Here is a 14177-nt window from a genome sequence, read left to right on the forward strand (position 1 = left end):
GTATAATACAGGATAAGTAATGTAATGTATGTACACAGTGACTGTACCAGCAGAATAGTGAGTGCAGCTCTGCAGTATAATACAGGATAAGTAATGTAATGTATGTACACAGTGACTGTACCAGCAGAATAGTGAGTGCAGCTCTGCAGTATAATACAGGATAAGTAATGTAATGTATGTACACAGTGACTGTACCAGCAGAATAGTGAGCGCAGCTCTGGAGTATAATACAGGATAAGTAATGTAATGTATGTACACAGTGACTGTACCAGCAGAATAGTGAGCGCAGCTCTGGAGTATAATACAGGATAAGTAATGTAATGTATGTACACAGTGACCAGCAGAATAGTGAGCGCAGCTCTGGAGTATAATACAGGATAAGTAATGTAATGTATGTACACAGTGACTGCACCAACAGAATAGTGAGCGCAGCTCTGCAGTATAATACAGGATAAGTAATGTAATGTATGTACACAGTGACTGTCCGAGCAGAATAGTGAGCGCAGCTCTGGGGTATAATACAGGATAAGTAATGTAATGTATGTACACAGTGACTGCACCAGCAGAATAGTGAGCGCAGCTCTGCAGTATAATACTGGATAAGTAATGTAATGTATGTACACAGTGACTGCACCAGCAGAATAGTGAGCGCAGCTCTGGGGTATAATACAGGATAAGTAATGTAATGTAAGTACACAGTGACTGTACCAGCAGAATAGTGAGCGCAGCTCTGGGGTATAATACAGGATAAGTAATGTAATGTAAGTACACAGTGACTGTACCAGCAGAATAGTGAGCGCAGCTCTGGAGTATAATACAGGATAAGTAATGTAATGTATGTACACAGTGACTGCACCAGCAGAACAGTGAGCGCAGCTCTGGAGTATAATACAGGATAAGTAATGTAATGTATGTACACAGTGACTGTACCAGCAGAATAGTGAGCGCAGCTCTGGGGTATAATACAGGATATGTAATGTAATGTATGTACACAGTGACTGCACCAGCAGAATAGTGAGCGCAGCTCTGGAGTATAATACAGGATAAGTAATGTAATGTATGTACACAGTGACTGCACCAGCAGAATAGTGAGCGCAGCTCTGGAGTATAATACAGGATAAGTAATGTAATGTATGTACACAGTGACTGCACCCGCAGAATAGTGAGCGCAGCTCTGGAGTACAATACAGGATAAGTAATGTAATGTATGTACACAGTGACTGTACCAGCAGAATAGTGAGCGCAGCTCTGGAGTATAATACAGGATAAGTAATGTAATGTATGTACACAGTGACTGCACCAACAGAATAGTGAGCGCAGCTCTGCAGTATAATACAGGATAAGTAATGTAATGTATGTACACAGTGACTGTCCCAGCAGAATAGTGAGCGCAGCTCTGGGGTATAATACAGGATAAGTAATGTAATGTATGTACACAGTGACTGCACCAGCAGAATAGTGAGCGCAGCTCTGGAGTATAATACAGGATAAGTAATGTAATGTATGTATACAGTGACTGTCCCAGCAGAATAGTGAGCGCAGCTCTGGAGTATAATACAGGATAAGTAATGTAATGTGTGTACACAGTGACTGTACCAGCAGAATAGTGAGCGCAGCTCTGGAGTATAATACAGGATAAGTAATGTAATGTATGTACACAGTGACTGCACCAGCAGAATAGTGAGTGTAGCTCTGGAGTATAATACAGGATAAGTAATGTAATGTATGTACACAGTGTCTGCACCAGCAGAATAGTGAGCGCAGCTCTGGAGTATAATACAGGATAAGTAATGTAATGTATGTACTCAGTGACTGCACCAGCAGAATAGTGAGCGCAGCTCTGGGGTATAATACAGGATAAGTAATGTAATGTATGTACACAGTGACTGTACCAGCAGAATAGTGAGCGCAGCTCTGGAGTATAATACAGGATAAGTAATGTATGTACACAGTGACTGTACCAGCAGAATAGTGAGCGCAGCTCTGGAGTATAATACAGGATAAGTAATGTAATGTATGTACACAGTGACTGTACCAGCAGAATAGTGAGCGCAGCTCTGGAGTATAATACAGGATAAGTAATGTATGTACACAGTGACTGTACCAGCAGAATAGTGAGCGCAGCTCTGGAGTATAATACAGGATAAGTAATGTAATGTATGTACACAGTGACTGTACCAGCAGAATAGTGAGCGCAGCTCTGGGGTATAATACAGGATAAGTAATGTAATGTAAGTACACAGTGACTGTACCAGCAGAATAGTGAGCGCAGCTCTGGAGTATAATACAGGATAAGTAATGTAATGTATGTACACAGTGACTGTACCAGCAGAATAGTGAGCGCAGCTCTGGAGTATAATACAGGATAAGTAATGTAATGTATGTACACAGTGACTGTACCAGCAGAATAGTGAGCGCTGCTCTGCAGTATAATACAGGATAAGTAATGTAATGTATGCACAGTGACTGTACCAGCAGAATAGTGAGCACAGCTCTGGGGTATAATACAGGATAAGTAATGTAATGTATGTACACAGTGACTGTACCAGCAGAATAGTGAGCGCAGCTCTGGAGTATAATACAGGATAAGTAATGTAATGTATGTACACAGTGACTGTACCAGCAGAATAGTGAGCGCTGCTCTGCAGTATAATACAGGATAAGTAATGTAATGTATGCACAGTGACTGTACCAGCAGAATAGTGAGCACAGCTCTGGGGTATAATACAGGATAAGTAATGTAATGTATGTACACAGTGACTGTACCAGCAGAATAGTGAGCACAGCTCTGGAGTATAATACAGGATAAGTAATGTAATGTAAGTACACAGTGACTGCACCAGCAGAATAGTGAGCGCAGCTCTGGGGTATAATACAGGATAAGTAATGTAATGTATATACACAGTGACTGTACCAGCAGAATAGTGAGCGCAGCTCTGGGGTATAATACAGGATAAGTAATGTAATGTATGTACACAGTGACTGCACCAGCAGAATAGTGAGCGCAGCTCTGGAGTATAATACAGGATAAGTAATGTAATGTATGTACACAGTGACTGTACCAGCAGAATAGTGAGCACAGCTCTGGAGTATAATACAGGATAAGTAATGTAATGTAAGTACACAGTGACTGCACCAGCAGAATAGTGAGCGCAGCTCTGGGGTATAATACAGGATAAGTAATGTAATGTATATACACAGTGACTGTACCAGCAGAATAGTGAGCGCAGCTCTGGGGTATAATACAGGATAAGTAATGTAATGTAAGTACACAGTGACTGCACCAGCAGAATAGTGAGCGCAGCTCTGGAGTATAATACAGGATGTAACTCAGGATCAGTACAGGATAAGTCAGGATAGAAGACAGAGATCCATCACTGTTGACAATATAGATTACAGATCCAGTCTCTACAGTCCAAGGGTTTGAAAGTGAAGGTGTCTGGTTGTCCATGGCCAGTAATGGGCGAGGACATCAATGAATGTTGTGGGCAAAGACTGGGTGTAATGAAGGTGCCGTCTGTGCTCCTGTGTGTTTACCGTGTCCTGTGTAATATCTCTGTGATATAAGTATATAGCTGGATATATATATATAGTATATGTATATACCAGGCCTATTATATGGGTGTACGACTCTATGTAAGCAGTATACAGCCTTGGAAAAATTAAGAGATCGCTGCAAAATTTTCAGTTTCTCTGATTTTTCTCTAATTTTTCCTTTATTCTATAAATTACTGACAACGTCTCTGAAATTCCAAGCGAAAAGTTCTGTATTTATTTGTGGCAAATAAGAAATCGTCGAAATAATAAAAAAGAAGCGGTGGCGCTGTCAGACCTCAAATAATGCAAAGAAAACTAGATCATATTCTTCTAGAGACAACAATACTAATGTTATAGCTCAGGAGGATCAGAGATGAGTGTGTGGTGGAATAACCCGGATTATTAATCCCAGCTTTCCTGCCTCTTGGCTTTCCACCAGTCTCTCACGGCTTTTGGGTGACCTTATGCCGCTTCTTCTTTGTTTGATGGCTTGTGACTTTCCATCTTCCTCTCGATTCCATTGCAGAGGTTTTCCATGGGGTTCAGGTCTGGAGATTGGGCTGCCATCACAGACTCCTTCATCCTCACTGTGTGACATGGCGCATTGTCCTCAGAGTTAGGGGAACATTGCTGGAGAAGAAGGAAGCCTTTCATCAATGAGAAGCAATGGAGAGCCAAAGACCATGAGGATTGGACCACAGAGGACTGGAGTAAGGTCTTCTCTCATGTGTCTAGTTTTCAGCTTTGCCCAACACCAGGATGTCTAATGGTTAGACGGAGACCTGGAGAGGCCTACAAGCCACAGTGTCTTGGTGGAGGATCTGTGATGATCTGGGAATGGTTCAGCAAGGCGGGAATTGGGCAGGTTAATCTTTGTGAAGGACGTATGAACCAAGCCACATGCAAGGTTATCCTGGACAAACACTCCGGCAATGTTCCCCTAACTCTGAGGACAATGCACCATGTCACACAGCGAGGTCCATCAATGTGTGGATGAAGGAGCCTGTGATGGCAGCCCAATCTCCAGACCTGAACCCCACTGAAATCCTCTGCAATGGAATCAAAGGGAAGATGGAAAGTCACAAGCCATCAAACCAAGAAGAAGCGGCATAAGGTCACCCAAAAGCCGTGAGAGACAGGTGGAAAGCCAAGAGGCAGGAAAGCTGGGATTAATAATCCGGGTTATTCCACCACACACTGATCTCTGATCCTCCTGAGCTATAACATTAGGATTGTTGTCTCTAAATGAAGATGATTTTCTTTGCAGTATTTCTGGTCTGACCGCGCCGCCGCCGCTTCTTTTTGCTTCTTGTTTATTATTTTGACAATTTCCCATTTGCTGCAAATAAATACAAAACTTTTTGAATTTCGGAGCCGTTGTCAGTAATGTATATAATAAAAGAACAAAAGTATCCCAATGAAGAGAAAAATCTGAAAAACTGAAAATTCTGCAGTGGTCTCTATGGCTATCAGGCCTATGGTACAGGCATACTGCTCTATGTATACTGTATATGGGTACCAGGCCTATGCTACATACGATATATGGCTACCAGGCCTATGGTATAGGTGTACGGCTCTATGTATACTGTATATGGGTACCAGGCCTATGGTACAGGTGTACGGCTCTATGTATACTGTATATGGGTACCAGGACTATGGTACAGGTGTACAGCTCTATGTATACTGTATATGGCTACCAGGCCTATGGTACAGGTGTACGGCTCTATGTATACTGTATATGGCTACCAGGCCTATGGTACAGGTGTACGGCTCTATGTATACTGTATATGGGTACCAGGCCTATGCTACAGGTGTATGGCTCTATGTATACTGTATATGGGTACCAGGCCTATGGTATAGGTGTATGGCTCTATGTATACTGTATATGGCTACCAGGCCTATGGTACAGGTGTACGGCTCTATGTATACTGTATATGGGTACCAGGACTATGGTACAGGTGTACAGCTCTATGTATACTGTATATGGCTACCAGGCCTATGGTACAGGTGTACGGCTCTATGTATACTGTATATGGCTACCAGGCCTATGGTACAGGTGTACGGCTCTATGTATACTGTATATGGGTACCAGGCCTATGCTACAGGTGTATGGCTCTATGTATACTGTATATGGGTACCAGGCCTATGGTATAGGTGTATGGCTCTATGTATACTGTATATGGCTACCAGGCCTATGGTACAGGTGTACGGCTCTATGTATACTGTATATGGCTACCAGGCCTATGGTACAGGCATACTGCTCTATGTATACTGTATATGGGTACCAGGACTATGGTACAGGCATACTGCTCTATGTATACTGTATATGGGTACCAGGACTATGGTACAGGCATACTGCTCTATGTATACTGTATATGGGTACCAGGCCTATGGTGCAGGTGTACGGCTCTATGTATACTGTATATGGGTACCAGGCCTATGGTACAGGTGTACGGCTCTATGTATACTGTATATGGGTACCAGGCCTATGCTACACGTGTACGGCTCTATGTATACTGTATATGGGTACCAGGACTATGGTACAGGTGTACGGCTCTATGTATACTGTATATGGGTACCAGGCCTATGGTACAGGTGTACGGCTCTATGTATACTGTATATGGGTACCAGGCCTATGCTACAGGTGTACGGCTCTATGTATACTGTATATGGGTACCAGGCCTATGCTACAGGTGTACGGCTCTATGTATACTGTATATGGGTACCAGGACTATGGTACAGGTGTATGGCTCTATGTATACTGTATATGGGTACCAGGCCTATGCTACAGGTGTACGGCTCTATGTATACTGTATATGGGTACCAGGACTATGGTACAGGTGTACAGCTCTATGTATACTGTATATGGGTACCAGGACTATGGTACAGGTGTATGGCTCTATGTATACTGTATATGGGTACCAGGCCTATGCTACAGGTGTACGGCTCTATGTATACTGTATATGGGTACCAGGACTATGGTACAGGTGTACAGCTCTATGTATACTGTATATGGCTGCCAGGACTATGGTACAGGTGTACGGCTCTATGTATACTGTATATGGCTGCCAGGACTATGGTACAGGTGTACGGCTCTATGTATACTGTATATGGGTACCAGGCCTATGGTACAGGTGTACAGCTCTATGTATACTGTATATGGGTACCAGGACTATGGTACAGGTGTACGGCTCTATGTATACTGTATATGGGTACCAGGCCTATGGTACAGGTGTACAGCTCTATGTATACTGTATATGGGTACCAGGACTATGGTACAGGTGTACGGCTCTATGTATACTGTATATGGGTACCAGGCCTATGCTACAGGTGTACAGCTCTATGTATACTGTATATAGGTACCAGGACTATGGTACAGGTGTACAGCTCTATGTATACTGTATATGGGTACCAGGCCTATGGTACAGGTGTACGGCTCTATGTATACTGTATATGGGTACCAGGCCTATGGTACAGGTGTACGGCTCTATGTATACTGTATATGGGTACCAGGCCTATGGTATAGGTGTATGGCTCTATGTATACTGTATATGGGTACCAGGACTATGCTACAGGTGTACAGCTCTATGTATACTGTATATGGGTACCAGGCCTATGGTACAGGTGTACGGCTCTATGTATACTGTATATGGGTACCAGGCCTATGCTACAGGTGTACGGCTCTATGTATACTGTATATGGGTACCAGGCCTATGGTACAGGTGTATGGCTCTATGTATACTGTATATGGGTACCAGGACTATGGTACAGGTGTACAGCTCTATGTATACTGTATATGGCTACCAGGCCTATGGTACAGGTGTACGGCTCTATGTATACTGTATATGGGTACCAGGCCTATGCTACAGGTGTACGGCTCTATGTATACTGTATATGGGTACCAGGACTATGGTACAGGTGTACGGCTCTATGTATACGGTATATGGCTACCAGGCCTATGGTACAGGTGTACGGCTCTATGTATACTGTATATGGGTACCAGGCCTATGGTACAGGTGTACGGCTCTATGTATACGGTATATGGGTACCAGGCCTATGCTACAGGTGTATGGCTCTATGTATACTGTATATGGCTACCAGGCCTATGGTACAGGTGTACGGCTCTATGTATACTGTATATGGGTACCAGGCCTATGCTACAGGTGTACGGCTCTATGTATACTGTATATGGGTACCAGGCCTATGGTACAGGTGTACGGCTCTATGTATACGGTATATGGGTACCAGGCCTATGCTACAGGTGTATGGCTCTATGTATACTGTATATGGGTACCAGGCCTATGCTACATACGATATATGGCTACCAGGCCTATGGTATAGGTGTATGGCTCTATGTATACTGTATATGGGTACCAGGACTATGGTACAGGTGTACGGCTCTATGTATACTGTATATGGGTACCAGGCCTATGCTACAGGTGTACGGCTCTATGTATACTGTATATGGGTACCAGGCCTATGGTACAGGTGTACGGCTCTATGTATACTGTATATGGGTACCAGGCCTATGCTACATACGATATATGGGTACCAGGCCTATGGTACAGGTGTACGGCTCTATGTATACTGTATATGGGTACCAGGACTATGCTACAGGTGTACGGCTCTATGTATACTGTATATGGGTACCAGGACTATGGTACAGGTGTACGGCTCTATGTATACTGTATATGGGTACCAGGACTATGCTACATACGATATATGGCTACCAGGCCTATGGTATAGGTGTATGGCTCTATGTATACTGTATATGGGTACCAGGCCTATGGTACAGGTGTACGGCTCTATGTATACTGTATATGGGTACCAGGCCTATGCTACAGGTGTACGGCTCTATGTATACTGTATATGGGTACCAGGCCTATGGTACAGGTGTACGGCTCTATGTATACTGTATATGGGTACCAGGCCTATGCTACATACGATATATGGGTACCAGGCCTATGGTACAGGTGTACGGCTCTATGTATACTGTATATGGGTACCAGGACTATGCTACAGGTGTACGGCTCTATGTATACTGTATATGGGTACCAGGACTATGGTACAGGTGTACGGCTCTATGTATACTGTATATGGGTACCAGGACTATGGTACAGGTGTACGGCTCTATGTATACTGTATATGACTACCAGGCCTATGGTACAGGTGTACGGTTCTATGTATACTGTATATGGGTACCAGGACTATGGTACAGGTGTACAGCTCTATGTATACTGTATATGACTACCAGGCCTATGGTATAGGTGTACGGCTCTATGTATACTGTATATGGGTACCAGGACTATGGTACAGGTGTACAGCTCTATGTATACTGTATATGACTACCAGGCCTATGGTATAGGTGTACGGCTCTATGTATACTGTATATGGGTACCAGGCCTATGGTACAGGTGTACGGCTCTATGTATACTGTATATGGCTACCAGGCCTATGGTACAGGTGTACGGCTCTATGTATACTGTATATGGGTACCAGGCCTATGGTACAGGTGTACGGCTCTATGTATACTGTATATGGGTACCAGGACTATGGTACAGGTGTACGGCTCTATGTATACTGTATATGGGTACCAGGCCTATGCTACAGGTGTACGGCTCTATGTATACTGTATATGGGTACCAGGCCTATGGTACAGGTGTACAGCTCTATGTATACTGTATATGGCTACCAGGCCTATGGTACAGGTGTACGGCTCTATGTATACTGTATATGGGTACCAGGCCTATGGTATAGGTGTACGGCTCTATGTATACTGTATATGGCTACCAGGCCTATGGTACAGGTGTACGGCTCTATGTATACTGTATATGACTACCAGGCCTATGGTACAGGTGTACGGCTCTATGTATACTGTATATGGGTACCAGGCCTATGGTACAGGTGTACGGCTCTATGTATACTGTATATGGGTACCAGGCCTATGCTACAGGTGTACGGCTCTATGTATACTGTATATGGGTACCAGGCCTATGCTACAGGTGTACGGCTCTATGTATACTGTATATGGGTACCAGGCCTATGGTACAGGTGTACGGCTCTATGTATACTGTATATGGGTACCAGGCCTATGGTACAGGTGTATGGCTCTATGTATACTGTATATGGGTACCAGGCCTATGGTACAGGTGTACGGCTCTATGTATACTGTATATGGGTACCAGGCCTATGGTACAGGTGTATGGCTCTATGTATACTGTATATGGGTACCAGGACTATGCTACAGGTGTACAGCTCTATGTATACTGTATATGGGTACCAGGACTATGCTACAGGTGTACAGCTCTATGTATACTGTATATGGGTACCAGGCCTATGGTACAGGTGTACGGCTCTATGTATACTGTATATGGGTACCAGGCCTATGGTACAGGTGTACGGCTCTATGTATACTGTATATGGGTACCAGGCCTATGGTACAGGTGTACGGCTCTATGTATACTGTATATGGGTACCAGGCCTATGGTATAGGTGTATGGCTCTATGTATACTGTATATGGGTACCAGGCCTATGGTACAGGTGTACGGCTCTATGTATACTGTATATGGGTACCAGGCCTATGGTACAGGTGTACGGCTCTATGTATACTGTATATGGGTACCAGGCCTATGGTACAGGTGTACGGCTCTATGTATACTGTATATGGGTACCAGGCCTATGGTACAGGTGTACGGCTCTATGTATACTGTATATGGGTACCAGGACTATGGTACAGGTGTACGGCTCTATGTATACTGTATACACACGGTATGAGACACTGTTATGCAGTAAGTGCCTTGTATATTTTTAGTCTATTTTTCGGTAAACGGGCTGGGGGCAGGGAAACCAGAAGCAGAAGTGAGAGTCCCCCCATGGGCCTGGATCAGTAGTCCCTGCAGGCTGTCTCTGTCTTCGTACTTATAGGGGGTATGTAATACGACAATAGTGGGGACCACTGAACTTTTAGAAGATTTATTAAAGTACTAGCCTCTGCCTGTGACTTCGTCTGCGTGTTGTTGGTGTCGATGACCCGCCTATATTCAGCAAATTGCTGCTGTCAATGGTTTACCTGCTCTGGAGTTTTGGCAGCTCTTAAGCTGTTCTGCTGCTGATCTTGTTCCTCACGCCGTGACTGTGATTGTCCCGGCATCTTAGCAGCTTGCTGGGACGCTATATAATGAGTGTGTTGTTGGCGTTGATGATCCACCTGCACCGGCGTTTCGGCAGCTCTCAAGTTGGCCTGGCATTGAAGTTTTTCTTCGCAATGTGCCTGTAATTGTTCCCGGTATCTCAGCTCATCTCAGCAGCTCGCTGGGCCTCCATATAATGAGCGTGTTGTTGGTGCCGATGATCCCCGTCAGCTCTGCTTGAGGAGAACTCTGTGACTTCTGGCTCCTTCATAGATCTCGTTGTTTGTGACAAATTAGATTTTCTTTTCCCGCCATGTTTAAAATTAGCAAACTTCCAATGTGGAGTAAAGGTGATTCCCATCCAGTGTGTCAGCACTGCCTGGAGCAGATCAGATAATATGCAGATGCTTGTACACAATGGATTCAGTGTTTTCTGTGTGGTTACATAGAGAGATAACAGACCTGGGACCTGAGATACCTGGAGGTGTCTGTGGATTGTCCTTGACTCTTCTCACCATTCTTCTTCTCTGCCCTTCTGATATTTTTCTTGGCCTGCCACTTCTGGGCTTAACAAGAACTGTCCCTGTGGTCTTCCATTTCCTTACTATGTTCCTCACAGTGGAAACTGACAGGTTAAATCTCTGAGACAACTTTTTGTATTCTGCCCATGAACAACTATGTTGAACAATCTTTGTTTTCAGATCATTTGAGAGCGGGCTGTCCATGCTCGGCCACCATCAAACTGATCTGAACTTGAATTGTTTTGTAAAGAGGAATGGTCCAAAATCCCTTCATCCAGAATCCAGGAACTGATTATAAGCTACAGGAAGCCACTAGAGGCAAAAGGAGGATTTACTAAATATTAATGTCACTTTTCTGTTGAGGTGCCCATACTTTTGCACCGGTCAAATTTTGGTTTAATGCATATTGCACATTTTCTGTTAGTACAATAAACCTCATTTCAATCCTGAAATATTACTGTGTCCATCAGTTATTAGATATATCAAACTGAAATGGCTGCTGCAAATACCAAAATATTTAGAACTAAAAATGATTAAGATTAATAGTCCTTTTTCATAGGACTGTATATATACTGTCACATGTATAATATTAGTAGGATCTGCTGCCCGCGCTGTGATCCTCGCTTAGTATTCGTATTGTTAGTCCACAGTGTGCGGGTGTCACAGGCGAAAGGTTTATTAGGAAATACTGGCCTGTCATACGTCTGTCGTGTGTTTGTCAGTCCGTGTGTCAGACCCCTATGGCCGGCATAGCTATGATTTATTCAATTATACAGCATAACTTTAATAAATAAATAGATAATTTGTTGCCCCCCCCCCCCCCACACCTATCAGTAAAGCGGAGAGAGGGTCACAACCTTTTGTACTAATATTGGTGGTACCTGAATGATATGTTCTGTGCAGCCTGTGTGTGGCTTTTCTAGCCATGACCTTCTCTTTGGACTCTTCTGCCTCTATTCCATTTTGACCACTTCCTTCTGCTCGGGTTCCTGTTTTGTTATCTTGCTTGTTGGAATCTATGTCCTTCTGCCTGGGTTCCTGTTTTGTTATCCTGCCTGTTGGAATCTATGTCCTTCTGCCTGGGTTCCTGTTTTGTTATCCTGCCTGTTGGAATCTATGTCCTTCTGCCTGGGTTCCTGTTTTGTTATCCTGCCTGTTGGAATCTATGTCCTTCTGCTCGGGTTCCTGTTTTGTTATCTTGCTTGTTGGAATCTATGTCCTTCTGCCTGGGTTCCTGTTTTGTTATCCTGCCTGTTGGAATCTATGTCCTTCTGCCTGGGTTCCTGTTTGGACACCTGTCCTTCTGTCTGAATTCTTTAATGGACAAATGCCTTCTCCCTGTATTCCCGTGTGTACATTTGTCTTTCTGTCTGTATTCCTGTTTGGACACATGTCCGTTTGTCTTTAGTTATGGACGCATGTCTTTGGATTCCTTTTTGTATGTGTGTCCTTGTGCCTGTATTCCAGTGTATCTGCATGTATTTCTGCCTGTGTTCCTGTTTGCATGTATGTACCTTGTCTGTACCCTGTGTGGACACTTATTTTTCTGCCTATTTTCCTGGTTGGACACACATTCTTTAGACCAATCTTTCTCAAAGAGGGCTATAACGGCCCCTTGTGGGTGCTGGAGGCCTACAGGGGGGCAGTAAAGGGCTCAGAGAAAATTGGGGGGTGTTGAAGTGGTTTAGGGGATGATGGCTGATTTGATTTTTTCTAATATTTTAAACTAAAATCAAAACCTACCTACTACACTAATGTATTATTATTATTATTATTATTATTATTATTATGTAAATTAAGGCCTGATATTAAGAAACTTCAAATTTAAATTGAAATGTTTGTTTTAAAAGTTTTTCTAAATCTTATGTATAAAGTTGTGTTTTATTGCTCTCATTAGTCTCATTTACAATGTGAGTTTGATCTCAGAAACAGGATAAGACTCCTATCGCCGCTAGAATTAAAGTAATGATTGTGATTTTTAAGATGTGGTAAAGTTAAAACTTTTAGGGGACGCTAAAAATAATTCATTCTCAAAGTGGGCAGTAGACAAAATAAGTTTGAGAACCTCTGCTATAGTCTGAATTCCTGTTTGGACTTTCTTTAGCTGGTATTCCTTTGCATGTCCTTCTGCCTGTATTCCTGTGTATTTGTGTCTTTCTGCCAGTGTTCGTATGTAGACACGTCTCCTTCTGCCTGTATTCCTGTGTGGATACATGTCCCTCAGTCTGTATACCTGTGTGGATCCATGTCTCTCAGTCTGTATTCCTGCTTGGACACATGTCCCTCAGTCTGTATACCTGTGTGGATACATGTCCTTCAGTCTGTATTCCTGCTTGGACACGTGTCCTTCAGTCTGTATTCCTGCTTGGACACGTGTCCTTCAGTCTGTATTCCTGTGTGGATACATGTCCTTCAGTCTGTATTCCTGCTTGGACACGTGTCCTTCAGTCTGTATTCCTGCTTGGACACGTGTCCTTCAGTCTGTATTCCTGTGTGGATACATGTCCTTCAGTCTGTATTCCTGTTTGGATGTTTTTTGGATGTTTTGGGGTTGATATTATACATCGGGGGGTGACTATAGGGCGAAGGTCTGTATTATATATACTGCAGGGCGAGGGGCTGATGTTATACATCGGGGGTGACTGCAGGGCGCGGGGTTGATATTATACATCGGGGGGTGACTGCACGGTGAGGGGCTGATGTTATACATCGGGGGGTGACTGCAGGGCAAGGGGCTGATGTTATACATCGGGGGGTGACTGCACGGTGAGGGGCTGATGTTATACATCGGGGGGGGGGGGTGACTGCAGGGTGAGGGGCTGATATTATATATCGGGGGGTGACTGCAGGGCGAGGGTTGATATTATACATCGGGGGTGACTGCAGGGCGAGGGGCTGATGTTATACATCGGCTGACTGCAGGGCGAGGGGCTATATTATCATACACTGGAGGAGAAGAGAAGAAGAGTAGAGTAGGAGACCAATAGG

At 43.8% G+C, this 14177-nt stretch overlaps 1 protein-coding gene across 1 annotated transcript in view; it reads left to right on the forward strand.

The window, feature by feature from the left end:
- Nucleotides 1–14177, forward strand: part of POU2F2 (POU class 2 homeobox 2) — a 74293-nt gene that overhangs the window by 40764 nt on the left and 19352 nt on the right. The window lies entirely within an intron of this gene.

Source organism: Leptodactylus fuscus, chromosome 6 (genome assembly GCF_031893055.1).
Source record: "Leptodactylus fuscus isolate aLepFus1 chromosome 6, aLepFus1.hap2, whole genome shotgun sequence".
NCBI lineage: Eukaryota > Metazoa > Chordata > Amphibia > Anura > Leptodactylidae > Leptodactylus > Leptodactylus fuscus.